The sequence below is a fragment of the Trichechus manatus genome, unplaced genomic scaffold (assembly GCF_000243295.1).
Source record: "Trichechus manatus latirostris isolate Lorelei unplaced genomic scaffold, TriManLat1.0 scaffold00077, whole genome shotgun sequence".
Taxonomy (NCBI): Eukaryota; Metazoa; Chordata; class Mammalia; order Sirenia; family Trichechidae; genus Trichechus; species Trichechus manatus.
The window spans coordinates 3,540,780-3,547,736 of NW_004444013.1; positions in this window are offsets into that span (position 1 = coordinate 3,540,780).

A 6,957-nucleotide genomic window follows, 5' to 3' on the forward strand; every position below is an offset into this window, starting at 1 on the left:
GTAGAACTGCCCCATAGGGTTTCCGAGGTTGTAATCTTTATGGGAGCAGCTTACCAGGTCTTTTCTCCTGCGGAGATGCTGGTAGGTTCGAACCATTGAACTTCCAGTTAGGAGTCAAATGCTTAACCATTGTACCACCAAGGCTGCTTATAAGTGTCACAATAGTCTTCATTTTCTACCCGTCAGGGTTCTGTGGCACCACAGACATTGACGGGAGACCACTCTTCAAGCATGTGTGCACAGCCAGGAAGTGGGGCAACCCTTACCCAGTGGGTTTGGGAGCCAATGGTTAAGTATTCTGGGTTGATCTTTGGTGGACAATTCTGAGAGGCACTCTGCATTGTAGTAATAGTGTCAGAACTCGTCTAGATGACTTAGGAATAAGAGCCAGGATCAGCCCAAAGCTGATTCCAAAGAGGTGGAGGTCAGACTTACCTCCATTCTCCAACTTCTTTACCGTTTCTGACGCAAGCCAAACCCCATGGTACTCTCTACCTCTATGCTGGGTTTGATAAGTAGTTACAATGGCCACATAGAATTCACAAACCATACTTACAGTCAAGTGGTTTATTAAGGAAGTAATAGGTTACAACTCAGGATCAGGATCAACAGGTTACAACTCAGGATCAGGATCAGGAAGCATGTAGGCAAAGTATGGAAGGCTCCCCCAAAGTGGAGAGCACATCCCGCCCTTCTTCAGTGCAGGACAGCTCTCTCAGCGACTCAGCCATGCAAGCAAACAGGCCCTTCTCTCTGCCGTGTCTGTCCCCTCTTGGCTGTACAGGACTCCTCTCAGCACCCTCAGGACAGGCCTCCTCTCGCCCCCTCCCCCCAATGACAGGCCTCATGGCCTTGCACACCCCCTCTCAGCTATGCAGGCCTCTCTGCCTTCAGCCTCCCTGCCATCAGCATCTCCACTGCTAACTGACCCAGCTCACAGCCAGCGTAGCAGCTTTGTTCAGCTCTCTTAGCTACATTCCTAGTAGCAGGTTTCTGCTGTCACTACTGACTCTGCCACAGGGCCCCTTCCAGGCCTATCACCACCAGCTCTACTGCTGGGCTCCGTCTGGGCTTCTTGCTATCTTCAGTTTTATAGCCCTTGAGCTTTGTTACAGCTCTTTTAGGAGGTTCCGCACCTCCTTTCTCTCTGCTGCTTCTCTCTCCTCTCTTCTTGCCTCTCTTGTCTTTTCTTCTTTCTGAAAACCTCTTTGGGGTTGGCTGCTTATATAAGCAAATTCCTTGTAAATTTCAAGGCATGGCCCTCCCAGCAGGCCACAAACTGATCAGTCCCCTTGGTGGACCATAATCACTTCATTTGCATAGTCTATAGTCAGTTCATTTGCATAGTATATTGACCAATCCCTGCAAGGTACATGCCAATCACAGGGCAGGCTGCAGCCCAGGGTCAGACAAAAAGTATAAAGCCATCAAGTTGTTTACACCTTGTCCAGAAAATGTCAATCAACCTGGACAAAAGTAACGAACCCTCTAGGGTAGAAAACTAAGGCAAAAGTAACTCCTCAAGGCTTAGGGGAAAAAATTGCTCAAGCTGTTTTTCCAAAGAACCAAGGCAAAGGGTCACATAAAGGAACTCATTTCACCACAAGTTCTATACACTCCTCAGAAGGTCCCAAGTGGGACCAAGCCCAACATGCGTATAGCAGTCACCTCAGTAATCCACCCATCCATGGGTTTTCCTCCTTCTCTCTCAGCCCGAGGACCTGCACTGCTGCTCCCTGAAATCACCTCACAAATAACCTACCCACACCCCAGACTGCTTATGGGAGGAACCAGCTAAGACAAGCAGTGAGTCGGATGTCTCCACTCTGGCCTTAGACTTAAGTTGTGTCTCAAGATCAACTTTGCCTTGTACTTTGGCAGTTATTGAGCACTTTCATGAAGCTGACTGCTCACCATTTGCAATTCCTCATGCCTCTTCCCTATCTTTTAGATTCTGGTGGGGATAGGGGGCAAGTCTTGCCCTCCTCATAAGTGCTAACAGATACTAAACCTAAGCAGACTCATACAGACCAAAACCAGATAAATAGCACTCCCTAAATAATTCCAATTCAGTATTTATTTTAGGCAGAGGTTTTATATTATACTTTATTTGTTGTTGTTAGTTGCCTTTGAGTCGACTTTGACTCATGGTGACCTTATGTACAATAGAACAAAATGTTACTCAGTCCCGCATCATGCTTACAATCACTGCCATGTTTGAGTCCATTGTTGCAGCTATTGTGCCAAACTCATCTTACTGAGGGTCCCCTTTGCCCTTGCTGGCCCACTGCTTAACCATTGCATGCTGTCCTTCTCTAGCGATTGATCCCTCCTGATGATGTGTCCAGAGCAAGCAAGTTGGACAATGTGCTGTTTTGATCCATAAGGGTTTCTTTGGCTAATTTTTGGGAGTAGGTCACTAGGCCTTTCTTTTTAGTCTGCCTGGAAGCTCTGCTGAAATCTATCTATCATGGTATTTGAAATACCAGTTGCATAGCTTCCAGCATCATAGCAACATGCAAGCCTCCACAATATGGCAAACTGACAGACAGGTGGTAGATTATACGTTATATATGGATCCAAAGGTGTATTCCATTGCATTAAAATATCACTGTGGACTTGAAATACAATGTCTTGACAGTTTAATATACAAAAATATTTCATTTCACATTAGTTAGGCCTGAAGAAGAGGAAGTTGTGCTGTCATATTCTGCAAGAACAGTGCTTGTCAATCTAGGATCTCAGGATCCATATGGTGAATGTGGGAGTTTGCTTTTATGAAAAAAAAATTTTCTTTTGTAATGAACTGCAGTAAGAAATCATCTTTTATCCCATTATTGTCTGTCATGTGCCTCTTGCCAATTAGCATGGTTGCACTTCATGGCTTAATTTAGTATCAGTTGTGAAACTTGAAGAAATATTGCACCATCTTTGAATATTAATGCAATTTTTCTTCTCTAGGGTATTAAACCTATGACATGCTGGACTCTCTCTACTTGGTAGAGAGGTTTTGGGTTTTCAACTCAAATAAAGCTTAGCTCACATATATAGTCTTCCCTTTTTATGCTGAAAAAGTTTGTCTGCTTTTCTGTAAGCCCAGTTCCTGTCAAGGAGAAGAGAGACTGCCAGACAATCTTTAAGAGATAAAAATTCCAGACATCACAGCAACCCTTTGGTTCTTACCCAGATCATTAAAAAGAAAAAAAAAAAAAAAATTGCTATCAAATTGATTCTGATTCATGGCGACTCCATGTGTGTCAGAGTAGATCTGTGCTTCTTAGGGTTTTCAGTGGCTGATTTTTTGGAAGTGGATCTGTAGGCCTTTCTTCTGAGGTGCCTCTGGGTGGACTCAAACTTACAACCTTTAGGTTAGCAACCTAGTATGCTACCAATGGTTTGCAATACACAGGGACTCCACCCAGATCATACTTTCTGAGATTTCATTGAAGGTGAACTAATACATTTTAGAAATCCATGAGAGCAGGAAGGACTTATTGAGATTTAGCCCTTAGCACAGTGCCTGGCACATGGCCTCCCCAAAAAACAAATTTGTTGCCATCAGGCCAATTCCAACTGATGGTCACCTCATGTGTTCCAGAGTAGAACTGTGCTGCATAGGGTTTTCTTGACTGTAATCTTTAGGGAAGCAGATTGCTAGGCCTGTATTCTGAGATGCCTCTGGCTGGGTTTCAATCATCAATCTTCTTGTTAGTAGTTGAGCATTTAACCATTTGCACCATCCAGGCAGGGAGTCCTTGGTATATAGTAGGGACTTAGTAAATCTCTCTTTGTACATTGAGGACGTTATCCTCCATAATCCTCAGGTTAAGCATTTTTTGAGAGGTGCTGATGTTTGTGTGGCCTCTGCTCCCTGAGAGCTTGCTGGGTGCTAGGTGCTGGGCTCTCTCCAGCTCTCTGTGTGTTAGGGAGGCCCTGGACACCCCCCAGTGTCCTCTGTGTTCAGAGTCAGAAGTTGCCAGTCTGCATGGGCAAGCACCACAAAAGTGCAAGAAGATCTGGCAGCTCATGGACACATGACTTGCTTGGTGGGAAAACGCAAGAGACTCAACATTCCCCTGTGTGAAAGGCCAACCCTTCAGCAAGACCCTCCAGGGGCTGATGGGAACCTGGCTCCCTTCCCCAATCAGTACTTTGATTCTTGCTCACGGGGACCTCCTGAAATGCGTACCCTGGAGACACTGCAGGTTTGCTTTAGTTCACCCCTTTTCATTTCCTTCTCTCATGCAGGGCTTGAGAGTTTGAAACATGTGTTGTTAGTGCCGTCAAGCCAGCTCCGACTCATAGCAACCCTGTGTATAACAGAATGAAACATTGCCCGGTACTGCACCGTCCTCACAATAATAGGTATGTTTGAGTCCATTGTTGCAGCCACCATGTCAGTCCATCTCATTGAGGGTCTTCCTCTTTTTTGCTGGCCCTCCACTTTACCAAACATGAGGTCTTCCTCCAGGGATTGGTCCTTCCAGATAAGGTGTCCAAAGTAAGTGAGACAAAGTCTCATCATCCTAGCTTCTAAGGAGCATTCTGGCTGTACCAAATAGGATTGGTAACTTATCCATAATCTCTCAAGCTGTGTCCTCAGCCAGCCTCTGTCAGAATTGCCTAGATGCAGAAGTCTGAGCTCTTGCCTGTTTCTACCAGTTCCTTATAAACATCCTTAGTCTACACTTGGACCATTTACCGGAAATGTCAACTACTTCCAAGACTCCTGTCTCCCCCACCTTCGTTCACAATTTGTAACTGTGTTACTCTTCATGGTTTACCTGCCTGCTGACTCTTCTGTCTCCCCTGCAGTCCCTTTTCCCTCAGGATTTATTCACTCATTTGTTGGTTCATCAAACATTTCTGGACCACTAGGCTTGGAAGAGCCTGAGATGAATCAGACAAATGCCATGCCCTTGAGTGGTCACAGTCCAGGGAGTGAGAAAGATACATGGATGGAAAATTATCATCAGAGTGAGAAGAGCTATGAGAATGGGAATCCCAGGAGTTACGGGAGGAGAGTAGGGGCTTCTAGCCTGGCTGGGTGTTCAGGAAGGGTCCCCTAGAGGAAGAGCAATTTTAAAGATGGAGAATGTGTATGAGTTAACTAGCTGAAATGTTAGAGGGGGAAGTTCCTAGAGCATTTCGAACATGTAAGAGATAAGGCTGGAGAGAGAACAGTAGTGAAGAGCTGGCACTCTAGCAAGACCTTGGACTGTCCTTCAGACAATGGAAATCACCTGAAGACTCCTTGGCAGAAGACCAGTTTTGTGGTCTATGGTTTGGAGACTGGATTGGAGGAGGTGAGGCTGGATGCGGATAGGCAGGTGTAATGACGGTGGGAGTGGAAACCAAAGTACCAACTTTAAGCAGAGCAGGAGAAGAGGGCGTTGAGAGATGGTACTGACTGAGAGGCTTGATTGGAGGTCAGGATCAATGGGAACTTGGGATCAACTGAATGTGGCTGGAGGATGAAGACAATGGCAGAATCTCCATGGTCTCTGAATTTGTTTGAAACCCTGGGTGGCATAAATTGTTAACCATTTGGCTGCTAACCAAAAGGTTGGTGGTTTGAATCCACCCAGAGGTGCCTCAGAAGAAAGTTCTGGTGATCTACTTCTGAAAGATCACAGCCATTTAAAACCCTTTGGAGTGCAGTTCTACTCTGAAACACACAAGGTTGCCATGAGTTGGAACTGACTTGATGGCACCTGGTACTGGTCCTGCCACCTCCAGTTCTTTCAAAGACTCCCTTTCTGTACTTTGGGAACCATTCTCCTCTGCCCCACCCCATCATTAGGGAAGTTCATACTCAGCCCCTTCTTCAGTCAAGCCCTTCTCCTTAGGTCAGCCTCAGAGCTCCTCCCAACATCCAGTAACATTAAAGTGTCCTTTCTCTCCACTTCCCACACAAATATTGATCATCAACATGATTGATATTGCTATTTATATTAACAATGAATGTATTCACCAAAAAATAATTAGCACAAGAACTCTGTATAGTATTTTGAGTCTCATTAATGTCACCAAGTTTATTTAAATGACAGCAGAATGGCAAGTCAATAATGATGAATAATTAATAAAGACATCTGATTACCTTAAAGCACACCCTGGGAGTGTGTCCTGGCTCAAGGATGGCACACAGGCTATTAGTGAGGGTGGGTAGATGGTTTCTGTGAGTCGAGCCATGCTCCTCCATTAAATGGAAGGGACCCATCAGTGATCCCATGGTCTGACGTGCAAGGTTGGCAGGCTTGCTGAGTTTGGTAAAGGGTTGACTATAGCAGATCTTGTTTTAAAAAGCAAATATGTTACTTTGATGACTAAGGTGTGCCTGGCCCAAGCCATGGTATTTTCAGTCGCTTCATATGCATGCAAAATGTGGACAATGAAAAAAGAAGACAGAAGATTTGATGCATTTGAACTGTGGTGTTGGCAAAGAGTATTGAATATACTGTAGACTGCAAGAAGAACGAACAAATCAGTCTTAGAAAAAATACAACCAGGATACTCTTTAGAAACAAGGATGGTATAGAAACAGCATGGGGGCAGTGTCTGACCTCCTCTAACTTCACAAGGGGGAAGGAAGAGCAAGATCAACAGCCCAAGGCTGATTTCTATGAGGCAGAGGACAGACATGCCTCCTCTCTCCACCATCTTTACCAATTCTGACACCAACTGTCCCTCCCACAGAACTCTCTACTTCTCTGCTGGGTTTGATAATTCATTGCAATGGCCATACAGAACTCATAGACCATACTTACGATTATGCGATTTATTAGAGAAGTAACAGGTTACAATTCAGGTTCAGCAATGCTCAGGATACAGTTCTTCTATCAGGACAGCCTTTTCCAGCCATGCTAGCAGGAACACTTCTCCCTCTCCCTCAGTCTCTGCCCAAAGGCACTCGGCTTTCTTAGTCTGTGGGCCAGGAAGCCCACTGTACTGTCTCCT